General features: G+C 33.9%; 1 protein-coding gene and 1 long non-coding RNA gene across 7 annotated transcripts in view; one reads left to right on the plus strand and one right to left on the minus strand.

The window, feature by feature from the left end:
• The window catches only part of LOC141554776 (uncharacterized), a 58,981-nt gene extending 48,316 nt beyond the window's left edge, over window positions 1-10,665 (minus strand). For 3 of the 4 annotated variants that reach the window (XR_012485947.1, XR_012485946.1, XR_012485944.1), the window contains exon 1: window positions 10,593-10,665. This is a non-coding gene — a long non-coding RNA (uncharacterized LOC141554776). The remainder of the gene's footprint in view (window positions 1-10,592) is intronic. The other variant, XR_012485945.1, reaches the window with a different exon arrangement.
• The window catches only part of CDIN1 (CDAN1 interacting nuclease 1), a 265,077-nt gene that overhangs the window by 168,797 nt on the left and 81,695 nt on the right, over window positions 1-14,585 (plus strand). The gene's annotated exons all lie outside the window — the stretch shown is intronic.

Below are 14,585 nucleotides of genomic sequence, written 5' to 3' on the forward strand. Positions count from 1 at the left end.
TAAAGAGAAGATGGACTGGAAAAAAAGTGAATGGATTCTTAAACAATTGGTACTGCAGTAATGCTGTTACTTTTGGGGGAGAAGGAGAAAGGTGATTTGGGAGAAAGTAAAGAAGACTTCTGCATATTGATGTGGTGATCTTTTGGGAGGACATGGATTAAATTGCAAAAAAGTGAGCATGCATGGATTGATACTGATCTACATCACCATGGGGAATTTCTGAATCAGTGAAATCACAGATTAAATGAATTATTTATAATTAAATTAAATATAGAATATTATTTTGCTTATCTTTCCAAGAAAGCTTAAAACCATCTCAAAGAATTATAAAATCACTAAAGATTTCAGCACCTGCCCAATCTTCCTAGTACTCCTAAGAAGAGAATTTTTTTTCTTTAAAAAAAAAAAAAAAAAAAAAAAAACTCCAGTTGATTCTTTTCATATGAAATAGTGGGGTCCTTATTAAGTGAGATGACATAAGGGGAAAAAACAGTCTCCAATCTGAATCATAAGGTCTGTATTTGAATCCTGACCTCTATATTCATATTCTATGACTTTAGAGAAGTTATTTTAACTCTGTCCCCTAGTGTCCCCATCTGGAAAAAGGGGACACTTGTTGAGAGCCAGAATATTGGTAAAATCGTGGATACATGAGTTTATGCCTATACTCCCATTACACCAGCTGTTCCTGTTATAATCAAGAAAATTGTGGTAAAGATGAATAATTTGGATAAAGCTTGGCTCAGGGTAATTTGGGACCCAGAAAGATCCGAAACTATTTCTGATATTTTGGCTGGGAACTCTAAAAACTGTAGGAAGCTTTTTTCCAACTGCTTTTAATTTTCTTGCGATTAGATTTTATCTTCTTTAACTACTTTTAACCACCATGGGATCTACTACCTAAGCATATTAAAATGTGTTGTTAGTAAAAGCATTGATGGTTAGACTCTCAGATGGTTGAATAATCCATTGAACCAGAAGGGGAACCTTGAACAATATAGCACTAACACTTGCAATTCCCACTGTACAAGAAGAATCCATGGCAGCAAAGTCAGATTTTTTCAATGAGACTACAAACTGTTTTCTTTGAGAGTAAAACTCTGAGTCTCAGGAAAATGTGATTTGTTTTTTTCAAAAACATATTTTATAAACAACTTTTCAGGCATGTAAGCTCTTTGATGAAATGGAATTTTAACTATATTTATATATAAGGGACTTCAAATAATATGATTGACAATCATATTGGTAAAATGCATTAAAGAAAAAATGATTTTATTTCTGGATAATTATTTTATTATATTTGTATTATCACTTATTTTCCCAAAGATTTCAACCAGATCTTTGAAATTTGGCCCTATATGCCTACAAAATCCTAAATATAGACTATATTATAACATCATTAGTGGGCACAGGAAACAAGTTGATGGGACTTCAAAGGGAGGTCCATTCAAAGGGAGAGTTAAGCTTTGGGAAATGATGTACACCAGGAAATATAACCCATAGCAAATTTATGAAAAGATGAAGGACTGGGCTAATTTAGCCAGGTTTTTGAACCATTGGCTCCAGAGAGTCTGCTCTTCTAAAGGCAATGCAAAGCTAATACCTTCTGCCACAAGAATTGATTCGAATTCATTTCTTACCTCTAAGTATTTTTAAAGATCTGTTATTTTCCCAACCAGACTAGAGACTGCTTTTACAAGTCTGTGGTGACCTGGCAGAAGTGTTTATAAGGCTACTCTCCTACAGCCTCTTAAAGGATGGATTTTCAGATAATGTCCAAAGTTTCTTCTGTGTCCTGATACGCCCAGGAAGCCTGCAATTAAGCCCAATCATAGATTGCCAGTTATTTCAGCCTTGTTAAAATTGGGGCCACTATTTCCACACTGATCACATGTGCCTCAAGTTAGATTGTGAAGACTGAGCAATGGAAGCTCTTGCAAACCTTCAATTACAGCAGTCTTCGTAGGCACTGCTGCTATATACTAACAAGTAGTCATCAGCATCAATAGAAGACAGATTGACTAATAATTAGCAAAGACACTAGAGAGGGGTTCTGCAATGGTAAAATACAACAATTTGCTTTTCCATCACTTGCAATGGAGGTAGTTATGGGATTTTGAGGCTCCATTGTCCCAAAGAATACTTGACACCATGATTAGCCCTAGTAACCTTATAATATTTGATGAGGACAAGAAAAGTGTTTTCTGTGACTAAAATCTTATTATAGTAATGATTCCACATAATAAATACTATTTTTCTGTATTTTGAATATGAATAGCAAGTATTTTCATATTTTCTTCCATTGTTAATTGTTTTTAAATCTCTTGTGTTTAGATACAAAGCAATGGAAAGAAATGTTTTACCACATTTTTCAGAGTAATCTTTCCACTAGAGACATGAATATGAAGAAAATTTAAAGAGATTATGGAACAATAAAGATGATGAAATGAATTGAGAATTCTTAATTAGTGATGTCTTTTCCTCTTTCATATGGCCCTGGCTTGCAGGTTAACCCTTACATGTTCAATGTGTTTTGCCTACAGAATCCTAAGTACTAAAATAAGAAAAACAGCTTAAGTTAAGAGATTTGGCCATAAGCAAGATCAGATTCACTTAGAATAAGCTACTGAAGATTGTTATATGTTCCCTAACCCTGGAGTTTTTTGAAAATGTACTAGAAACCTACTTGACCTGTGTGGTTTACTTAGTCACCACCTGAAATAAGGCTATAACTTTACTAAATATCTGAAAGACTCTTTCCACCCTAGATAAAAGTATTTTTACATCTGCCACTGTTGTTCATCCTTCATGTTTGAAGAGAATCAATGATATTACAAGGGTGATGTCTTGATTTGTTGCTACTTACTAACTAATTTACTGGGCAAGTAACTTAACTTCCCAGTTTTGGTTTCTTCTTTTGTAAAATAGGTATAGTAATACTTGGAATATCCAATAGTCAAGGTTTTGTGAGGCTCAAATGAGACAGTGGACTAAGTATAATAGAACTATAATGGACTAAGTATAATAGAACTATAAAGTGTTTGATATGTTCTTATACGCACATATATAGAAGTGTTTAAGATGATAATCATACTCATCTGTGAGATTTATCAGTAAGATGGGCACTGTGCATACCAGAAATCTAAAATGTGAACTGGAGACTTGAAAATACATAGAATCTTATTCTTAATTTACAGATATACTCTATATAATGTCATTAATTGGCTCCATGAAGACACTACTTTAAGCAGAGTGATATTGAGAGATACATAATTTCATTGTAGCACAGCTTAGTTGAGCAGAACCAAACCCATTCAGGCAAAGAGTAGTAAGTACCCCAGTCATTAATGACCCTCCTCCCTTGGACCTTACAAAAGCACTTAGATTTGTATTTCTCTAATGTACTTTTATATTATTTCATATCCTACTTATCTGTGTATGTGCCTCATTCCCCTAATAGACTATCAGGAAAATGAGGGCAGGGACTGTGTTTTATTTAAACTTTCCATATCCCCTGATGCCTAGATTTATGTTTTTTCACAGAATAAGAATTTAATAAATGTTTATTGAGTTGAATTGAATTGAGCTGGAGCCTCTTGGGCCAGGAGAGTAACTACTTAGCAGGGTTTGATGATAATGTGTTTGATGACATTATTGCAGAATTATATCAGTCAGCTGATTTTACAATAAAAAGTCATGAATTGAGACTAAATTTTGGATATAGGAAGCCTGGATTAGTCAAGTAAAACTGTATTCCTTTAAAGGCATTTTAAATATTAACTCTTATTTTCAAGAATAGTATCCTGAATTTGCAATTTTTTTTTTAAATGCCAAGTATGGCTTTCCTAAAATGGAAGAGAAATAGGGGCAGGAAAAGAGCTTGTGATTTCATCAATATAGAGATCTCTCAAGTGAAGGAATTTCTATATAATTGGGTCAGTACCTTCTCTGCAACTTAAATAGGCTTAGTGAGCACTGAGTGGTTAAATATCTTACCCAGGACCACACAGCCAGTATATGCCTGAGGTTGGACTTAAATCCTGTTCTTCCTGGCTCCAAGACTAGCTCTTTCATCCATTATAGTATGCTGTCTCCTTTATTGATTGGATAAAAAGTGATTTATAATTAGCACAGCACATACAATTTAAAATCCCAAGCACTTTATAAAGGTAAGTAGGCTAAAAAATTTAAATTTGGAGTCTTTTAAGTTATTTGCTTAGCTGATTCATCAACAAAAGCAACAAATTTTTATTAAGCACCTACTCATAGGCAGGTGGGTAAGACAGTAAATAGAGCACTAGATCTGGAGGCTGAAGACCCAAGTTAAAATCTAGATGCTTAGTAGTTATGAGACTCTGGGCAAATCATTTCACCTTTCTCAGACATAATTTCCTCATGTGTAAAATGGGGGAAATAATAAAAACTACCTCCCCTCCCAGGATTGTTGTTAGAATGCAATCATAATTTCTATAAAGCATTTAGGAGAGTACCTGTTGTTATTGTCATTATTGTATCCAAAAAGTAGAAATGATTATTCCTTTAATTAGTGCAGAAGTCAAGTTCATTCTAACATTCCCAGAAACACTGTTTTTCTTAATGTTCATGTTATAATCTGGCCAATATAATTGACAAATACCATGAAAATATGTTAGGTAAAGTAATAATATAATAATTAATATTTATATGACATTGTGTATCAAATACTATGATAAATGCTTTGCAATTATTATCTCATTTGTTCCTCACAATAATACTGGAAGTTAGATGTAATTATAATCCCCATTTTACAGATGAGGAAACTGAGGCAAATAGGTTAAATACCTAGGGATGCACAGCTAGAAAGTGTCAAAGCAAAGCGGCTTAGAAGCAGGCTCACCTAGGCAGAGAATCAAAGATCTCTCTCTCTCCTTAGCACTTTCTTTTTTTTTTTTTTAATAGTTCTTTCATACCTATGTTTTATTTTATATTGTAGTTAAACTTGTCTCTTTCCAAATCATCTCAAAGCTAGAATTTGAAGCAATTTTATTGTAGATAGAAAAATGGATTTGTTTTTTTTTGTCTGTCTTTTTAGAATTCAATAAAAGTGAAAAGTGGCTCATTGAACTGATTGAGGCAGTCAGTATTAGATATTAATATAGAAATAAGCCCAGTGGCCATTCTTCAGTTTGGGTCACCCAGAGATACACAGAGCCTAAGTCCACAGCAGCATGGACTGACTAAGCAGATGTAGTTTTGTGTGTAGTCCACCACGATGACAAAGCCCTGTTCTATTTCAGAATTACCAATGGTAAATCCAATGTTTCTGTACATGTAGACTTTTGGGTAAACGAGTAATTGTAAATTAAGCTGATACAGCCAAGAGACAAACTTGTTTTGCTTGACTATGCATGTTTGTTATATGGGTTTTGTAGTTTTTTTGTTCCTTCAGTGGAGGTTGGGGGAGGGAAATAGGGATAAGGTAGCTGAAAAGAGAATAAGTGGGATGGAGTGGATCAGAGCAAGAAAAAAAAGACATGGAAGCACAGGCCTTTGGCTAACACTACAATGAGGTATCACCAAATCTTTGAGAGCGTAAGCATTAAGTTCTTGGCTTGAACCAGGAGTAAATTCTATTGCTCCTGGTTATTCTCAGCTTCCCTTATTTTGGCTTCCTATTGCTCAATCACCCTCTACCACTACTGAAGCATTAACTCTAACTTAACCCAAAACACTTATGAAACACTGCCTTCTCATTGTCCTCTGAGAATGTGGGCTCTTAGGCATACTTACTGCCTGGTTTGGGAAAACGATTTATATTAAATCATGAACTTTTAGAAACCTAAGCTCTGGAATGCTAAGCTCTGCCCTACAGCTTTGTCAGCTAGGGCCCCATTCTCCTCCCTCCATCCTTAATATTCTCTGTTCAAATGTTATATATTTCTTTGTCAGTAGAATTTAATAAAATATAGTTGAGACACAATGAGGTGGCACAGTGAATAGAACATTAGTAAATACCTAAGTTCAAATTTAGCCCCTGACACTTAACTAGCTGTGTGATCTTGAGCAAGTCATTTTAACCCCAATTGCTTCAAAAAAATCATAACAATATATTCTCATTTATCAATATCTAATAAGTTTACCAACTCAAAACAATCACAGAGAAATAGTCACATATCAAATTTACTATATATTTTAAAAGAAAACTGAACTGTATACTACAGAGATTCATGGTGTAAGGTATAATGTTCTTTTTCAGTTCTATTTCATACATGGAAATATTTCATTTATTTGAAGTTTGTTAGATTCAGAATGTGAATAAGTAAATAAATTTCTTATAGAAGCCAATAATTGAACTGACCCCAAATTTTGGATTCTTATCTAGTTTATTCTTAATTTGTAGATCTGCTACTAGCAAACCCTGCAGATGAATTGAAGGATAGTTACATCCCTTTGAAATAGTTCTTTTGAGGCTAGGCCAAGGGCAGTGATTATTCCTTGATGTCAGTGAAACATCTAGAAAATGCTCTGGATTAGTATGTATTCTTTACATTGCTCTCAATGTAACTCAGAATGTCAGTAATGCTAGCTGGGACTATATTAACCTATATATGTACAAAAGACAACAATGAAAATAAGTGATATGATTAACACAACTGAGTACACTTGAATTAAAATGATTTCTAATTTCATTAGAGATCAAAATCTCATAATCATAATTTCATCACCCCCATTTGACTAAACTTTATAAACATTATTTTTAGAAAAACAGTATTCTTCCAACAATATGCCATCTGTAGTGTTCACTTTGATTAGCTTGAATGATTTTGTGAGTCAGTGGGTGACCTTAATTATGTAACATGTAACATATAGCAATACTGGTTTTCTTCATGAGTTGTAAAGGTTTATAGGAAGTTGTACCAAGATGTAGGAATCTAGCACTTTAACAAGTAGATATAGAGGAAACCTTGGGAGTTGCATTTGTCAAGCAGCTAGGAGAACTGTTCACGCATACCCAGCTTCCAAGGCTTCATTGGCAAATAAAAAGAACCAAAAGGTCATTCTTCGTCCTACAAGATGATGGTTTGTTGACATATTTTGACACACAAGTACAATGCTGAAAGGTTTTGACCTTACTGCAACATTGGGGGACTTGAGGCTGGTAAAGCTATTCTACACACATTGAATTCCTCTTTTTTCTCCTTCATCATAAAAATCTTCACACCTCAAACACAAGAGTGTCACCTCTCCAGATAGGGTAAATTAATAGCTTTTGAAATTGAGAAGAAACACCTCCCTTTTATTTTTGCTTCATCCAATCCAAAGTCTCATATGAGCACTCATAACAAATTCAATAATTTTCATTTGTATATCACCAGTTTAACTTCGTCAAATTAATGTTTTGGGAGAGAAAAACTAAATGAACTGGGGGTCTTTTAAAATACTCAGTGTTTAACAACCTGTCTTTTTTTTCATGACGAAAACAAAATTTTCATGGATTTCAGACAGCTGGGGTCTTTGAAAGACGTCTGTCCCATGTTCTACATAGCTCTTAAAGTAACTGCCTTTAGGTGAAACTCATTTGGTATTTGAAGAGGTTGAGGTGTTACCTGCTGGGATGTGGGGGGGAATCATTAGATTACAAATTCAGAACTAGAAAAGATCTTCAGAGGCCTTCAAATCCAGCCCCCTCAATGTACAGATGAGGAAACTGAGGCAGAGAAAATAAGTGATTTTCCCAGACAAGGCAGTCACTAAACAGAGAATTTTGTGCCATATGCAAAGATGCTCCTCCCTCATTCCATTTTCCTACCATGAAATGGAGTGTTAAGATATGCCACTTTCACTTGAAATGGTTGATATATAAAGCAAACATTATTCTAACTTAAAATTTCAAATTGCCTAAATAACCTCATGTCACTGTGTATGTATATGTATAAGTAGACATCCATAATTTTTATCATTTATTTCAAAATATGTAAAAAAAAAAATCTGAATACCCTAAGTGATGTTCTTCCTGAAAAACTGGTAGGAAAGCTTTTTATCCCACTACTATTCCAGCTAGGAAAATAAAAATAATTATAATAATTTTCTTTGAGCATTATTTAGATTATGCTTTTGATAGTATGAAAATTAAGAAGGGTTGCAGTATCATAATGGATTGTATTATATTACCTAAGGAGTAGAAAATACTAATAACATTTAAATTCTTGTTATTTCAGCATGATAACTTACCTTGGACAAAAGCCTTATAATATAAGTTATCTATGTACTTTGGAGGTGTGTCTGAACTTAGAATTTAATTTACAAAGGCCCTTTTCATCTATGTTGGAATGTTTTATCAACTTTCCTGTGGCACCCAGGATCTTTTTCATGTCTTTGAATTAGTTTCTCTTTCTCTTTTTTTCTCTGCTCTTTCAAACTTCATCACATCACCAAAGACTATCTCATATTCCAGACAGAAGGCTTTCAGCTCCAATCTACATTCCCAAAAGGCTTCAGCTCCCGTTTTCCTGGTATTTCTCATTCAGATTAGACATCTAAGTTTGTGTACTATAGAAACTGACAGCACAGATCTTGCCATGCCTTGCCAAAGGCCTGGTCACAGATTCTCCACTGTGTCAAACAGAACAACCCCCATAGACCTTACCTTTCAGCATTTCTTGTAATTTTTAATTGACGTTTACATCTGACAGTTTGAATATACTTTGCACTGTAGTCCTTACCTAGGAGTGGTTAAAAACCTCTTTCTGCTTAACTATTACATCATATAGTCTTACTTACAATGACAGGTTTTAGTGCCAAAACTCAGGCAAGTAAAGTCTTTTTTTCTCACCATTCTTCACTTGATATTGCTGTCCTCTCACTAATTCTTGAAATCCATAATAGATCCATTGAAATGACAGAATAGGGTAAGAAAAAGAAAGAAAAAATCCTGAAGATCTAAAATAACTTATACATAAACTGTTATAGAGCTAAATGTGAATTCCATTTTTTTAAACCATAGAAAACATAAGATGTTAAACTCTACAGTATTTAGTATCCACAATTTTCTTTCTTCAGCTTCTGCCGGTAGATCCAACACAGTAAAGTCCATGATGGACTTAGCGTTACAGCTATTTACCATTTTGCTTCCAGGGTAAACATATATAAGGTCTTGTTTGACTAGATTCCAAAATCTTAATTTTCAAGAAAATTTCTTATATTATAAGCGGAAGGAGGTATAATTTTCTATCAGTTAGCAATAATTTGTTAGAGTTGATCATAAGTGTCAAGAAGCAAGGACCCAGCTGAAGCATTTTGTCACCAACAATGCAGTTTTCCTTCTAATTAGTTAATTTACATTTTACAAATTAAGGGCAAAAATCAGATGGAAAATAGTATCATAGCATTAACTGACCTATATTTGTATCTGCCAAATTTAAGTTAATTAGAAATTTAGATGCTGTTTGTTTTATGTGTCAAAAAAGCTCATCTTTTTTTTGTTTTAAAAAAAAAAATCTAGACACACTTTTTTTCCCCAGCATTTATCATCTAAATAATAGTCTTGCCAAGATGGCAGCCTCATAATAAACTCTTTTCAGTGGAGTGATGGGTAATGAAGCTTGCTTGTGAAGGCAGCGAAAAATGTTGTCTAGCCAAATGCGTGAATATGATGGCTAGAGAATCAGTGGACTTTCTCAGTCATCAATCTTTTTAGTAGCCTCTTATACATCTGAATATTTTGATAGATGATCTAATAATTGAGTTATCTATCTTTCTAACTATCAGAATTGCATAAAAATTATTCTCACATGCTACTGAATATTAAATATATTAGGCATCCAGTAAATTTTTCATAAAAGGGCCAAAAGGTGAAGCATTTTTGTTATTCCATAAACACTTCTTAATATATTGTGTGGGAAACTCTCCAGCATATTCAACTGTTAATTCACTCTGAAAGAAGCCAGTTTATAAATCAAACCAACAAAACAAAACAAACGATAACCAAAAAATGACTTTATGATAAAGTTACTGAAGCCATGACTCAGAATGGTTAAGTGCAGAATTTAAGTACAGCCCAGTAATGTAAAATGGATTGCATTGGGTGATCTAATAAACTCAGAAATCTTTTAATAGGTATTAATATTGTCATTGTGGACTAGGAGCTATCATTATTGATAAATTCTTGGTTTTCCTATTTTGAGACAGACGTTATTGGAATGAAAGAAAAATTTGCTTATGGCAATTCACCTAGTGAAATATTTCCTGAATTTAAGTTTGAAAAGGCTTAAGCCTTTATTTCTTTCTACCAGTTTGCGTGTTTGTTTGGTGATACTCTACCAAGACTGAGTTTTTCAATCTCCTTGACACCAAACTTGCTGTCACCCCAAATGGAAAGGTAGCAAGGAAAACAGATCAAAACAAAAGTTGTTCCTTTCCCCACCCCCAAATGCCCCCACCCCCTGATTTCCCTGCCTTCTTCCCTTCAAGGTGACTTTGCTGTCGGGACTTCCCAATTGTAACTAACAAGAAAATAGCCCTATCCCACTAATACTGTGTATTTGTTTTCAGTTTGAAGTGTTACTAACCCTGAGCATCTTGAAAGGCACTCAAATTAGCAGTTTAGGTCCTACCTTGTAAATTGGATTTCTATTAGCAAGTCCTGATGATAGCTCTTCATCAGTGGGATGGGAAGAAGTTGCTATCAATAGCCCTAGCACTCTAAATACCTTTCCCGCCCTCCCCCCCCATACCACATTTATTGTAAGTCTCTCATCAGAAAGCTGTGCATGCATGCTGAGATCACTAGAATTAATTGCTTTCTTTTGGGGGAAAAAAAAAAAACTTAAAATAAGTGCAGCAACTGTTTTTGTTTTTTTTTTTCTTTTCAGTGTAAGAACAGGGAGTAAAATGCAAATTGTACAGATATACTAGCTTAAGACATAATAAAAATAGGCATTTCTTAGGGCCTGATGGCTTTATAGTTCCTAGAGGTCTTGTTCAACTTACAAGTACAAAAAGCGATCCACTAAAAGAATGTTAAAAATCAGTTAGTTCAGTAAATTCTAGTTTTTATTTCTATATTGTTTTAATCTTTAGTTTGTTTACTTTCCCCCCCCCCTAAATCTGGATGAAAAGTAAGTACTGGGGGGGACCTTACCAGTTGTAGGAATTTCGCTGAATAATTGTTGAGAAATAAGAATTCTTTGAGATCTGATGCCTTTAGCATTATATGATTTGAACTTAAATATTAGTATTATCTATACCTCAGAATATATAAGCTTCTAAAATACCTGCTAAAAATCAAACATTTTTCAAAAATAAGGCCATATTGGGAATTTTTTTTGTGGGGGGATGGTCTTTTCTTAATCAAAGTAGCAAACATCTGTGTTCTTTCTGCTCTCTCTTTTGATTAGCATGGCCTCATCCATCACTGGCCTTTGATATGAACACCCAGAAGTCATGTCCTTTTGTTTTAAATGATAAATATGCCTTTGTCATGAATACACATAGGCAACCCAGGATTTACATCTGAATTGTCAAAGTATAACTGCACAGCTTCGGTGATGAGTGACATTATTAGTGAAATAAAGAAGTTTTTAATTTGTCATGGATAATGCTTAGATGGTGACATGGCAAGACTATTGGTTGTGACACTGGAAAAACTTGTCCTTCATTAACTATTTTTTCAAGATTTGTCATTTATCAACAAGAGACAATGTGCTACAGAAGGGTCTTTTGCAAACATTTCAGTTTTCCTGCCTTCTACTTGTCTCTTCAGGCTTTACAATTAGTTCTGATATCTAGTTAGTTCTTATCAGAACTATTTAAGTACCAGCTTTCTAGTGGTCAAAGTACCAACATCTGGATTTTCTTCAGCCTGGCTAATAATAAATAAATTTGTGAGAATTGTTTTGTAATAACCGCAAAGATAGAAATGAATGCCACAGACAACAAAGGGTTTTTAGGTATTTAGAGACAAGAAGTCAAAAGACCAAGAAGCATTTGTCGTATAAAGCAATGATATAGACCAGAGGAGAGAACTACTTAACTCTCATTTTTTACTTTTCTATTCTTTACCTAGGAGAGTTATGTACATATTAGGAAACATATAAGAATGAATAACTAATAGAGAATTGAAAACCAAGATGATGATAATTTTTTAAAATATATTTCATTTGTATATGTGTGTGTTTATTTATGTATGTATTACAATTCTTATGAGATAAGTAAGAAATATTCAAGCTGTTCTTAGGAAATTCAGATCAGCCTGGTCCAGATTAGCTGTAAACTAGGGGTACTAATGGCATTTTAACAACCTGACAAATAGTAGACAACAGGAGATTGGCAAATGTGAAGCTTTTTTTTTTTTTTTTTTTTTTTTTTTTTAAAGAGAAAGAAAGTAGCTTCTTCAATTTATAGGGCAATGATCTTAACATAGCTCCTAGGAAAATTCTAATACTTATAAAGGAATGGATTGTCAACATTTGGAGAAGGAAGCAGAGGCCAGTGTGAAACAGTTAGGGTCTATCAGAATCAGAGGAGGAGAGACTGTTCTCATCTCCTTTTTTGATAAGAGTAAACTAGTAGTACAAGAGAATGCTATGGATAAAATATAGCTATATTTCAGTAGAGCATTTCTCTATAAGGAAAAAACTACTCAAATGTAGAACTATAAAAGAAAGGACAATTAATAGGGAATTGAAAGCCAAAATGATGATAATACTATTTATTTTTATGTATGTTTCACTTTTTTTTTTTTTAAAGTTAAGTCAAGTGATGATACAAGAGCTTACCGTAATAAGCCTGGCTCACAATAATCTCTGCTCCCTTCTTTAAATAGAGAAGTCTTCTCAGAATATCCTCATGAACTGGAATAGTACAATTGGATAAATAGGAACTGCTTGAATGACCAGATCCAAAGAGCAGTAATTATGAGATCAGTGTCAACCTAGAGAGAGGTCATTAGCAAAGTGCCACAGGTTCATTGTCTCTGACCCTTTCTGTTCAATGATTTATCAATGAATTAGATTACTTAGGCATTCTTGTTAAATTTGCTGTTTTTACATTATATGTTTATATATATATGTATTATGTACATATATATATATATATATATATATATATATATATATATATATATATATATATATACACCCATACAAAAATCAAATGTACAAGATGGTGGAGATATAGCTAGACAACAAGTTATACAAAATGATGTAGGTAAAAAAGAAAAGTATGAGTCAACAGTGTATGTGTATCAAACTGAAATGCTATCTTGGTCTGTATTAATAGAAACAAATCCAATAATACATCCCTGTGGGCTAGACCACATTTGATCATTGTGTTGCATATTGAGGGAAAGCTAAGTGGCATAGTGGATAGAATGCTAGTCCTGCAGTTAGGAGGATCTGAATTCAAATACAGCTTCAGACACTTATTAGCTGTGTGACTGGATAAGTTGTTTAACCCGTTTGCTTTAGTTCTTCATTTATAAAATGACTTGAAAAAGGAATTGGTAAGCTATTCTAGTATCTTTACCAAGAAAACCTCAAAATGAGGTCAGGAAGAATCAAGTATGACTGAAAAATATTTAACAAAAAATTCCATACTGACCAACACACTTTTTTTTTTTTTTTTTTTTTTTTTTTTTTTAATTTATTTTGCAAGACAATTGGAGTTAAATGGGCTCAGGATCACACGTAAGGAGGCTGAGGCTGGATTTCAAGGTGGTGCTCTCTTTATCTCCACCTACCTGCCCCCAGGGCAACATACTTTAGAAAAAAAGAGCAACCCTGAAGCCAGGAGGACCTGAGTTCAAATTTGGCCTCTGACATAACACTTCCCTGCTGTGTGACCCTGGGCAAATCACTTAACCCTAATTGCCTCAAAAGAAAAAGAAAAAGAAATTGGCAAGCTTGTCAAAAGTGAAATGGATCACTCCAGAGTTAGTCATTTTTAGGCAGATTTTTTAATGTGTCACAGAAAAAAAATTTGGTCAGGTATAAGTTGGACTAAATGGCCCTTAATCCGATGGTGATTCCAAGTTATCTTATCCTGTTATATGTGGAAGTTGTAACCTCTCTTATAGATGAGATAGCATGAGTCATTTCTATATCAGGCAAGAACTCCAGAGGAAGTCACAGGGTGTCCAGTTTGAAAGAAATCCCCGACATCACCTTGTGAAGAATTTCCTCTTCTCTGACATCTCCAAAAGTGATTATTCTACCTTAATTGAAGATTTTTCCTGTCAGAAGAGTTCATATTTTTACGAAGTTTTTTTTTCATTTCATGGAAGTGAAATCTACTTTTATAGCTTTAAGACATCACTCCAAGAGGCAAGAAGAACAAATCAAATCCTCTTCAACATAGCAGTTCTTCAAGTACTTGAAAGTACTCTTGATGCCAGTTCAATTGGTTGAAAAGTAGAAGAAAGAATATTTTAATGAACTAATGTCAGATAAGTAACTCAACTTTTTTTTTTTTCCCACATCACTGGATTGACTGACTACATTGATCAAAATAGTCCACAAAGTACACAGACCAAACCAAAGGGACTTTTAGTTTAGAAGATGATTTGTCTGAATGAGTAGGTATCACCCAATAGGTACTTAAATCTCCCC

This window comes from Sminthopsis crassicaudata, chromosome 2 (genome assembly GCF_048593235.1).
Source record: "Sminthopsis crassicaudata isolate SCR6 chromosome 2, ASM4859323v1, whole genome shotgun sequence".
NCBI lineage: Eukaryota > Metazoa > Chordata > Mammalia > Dasyuromorphia > Dasyuridae > Sminthopsis > Sminthopsis crassicaudata.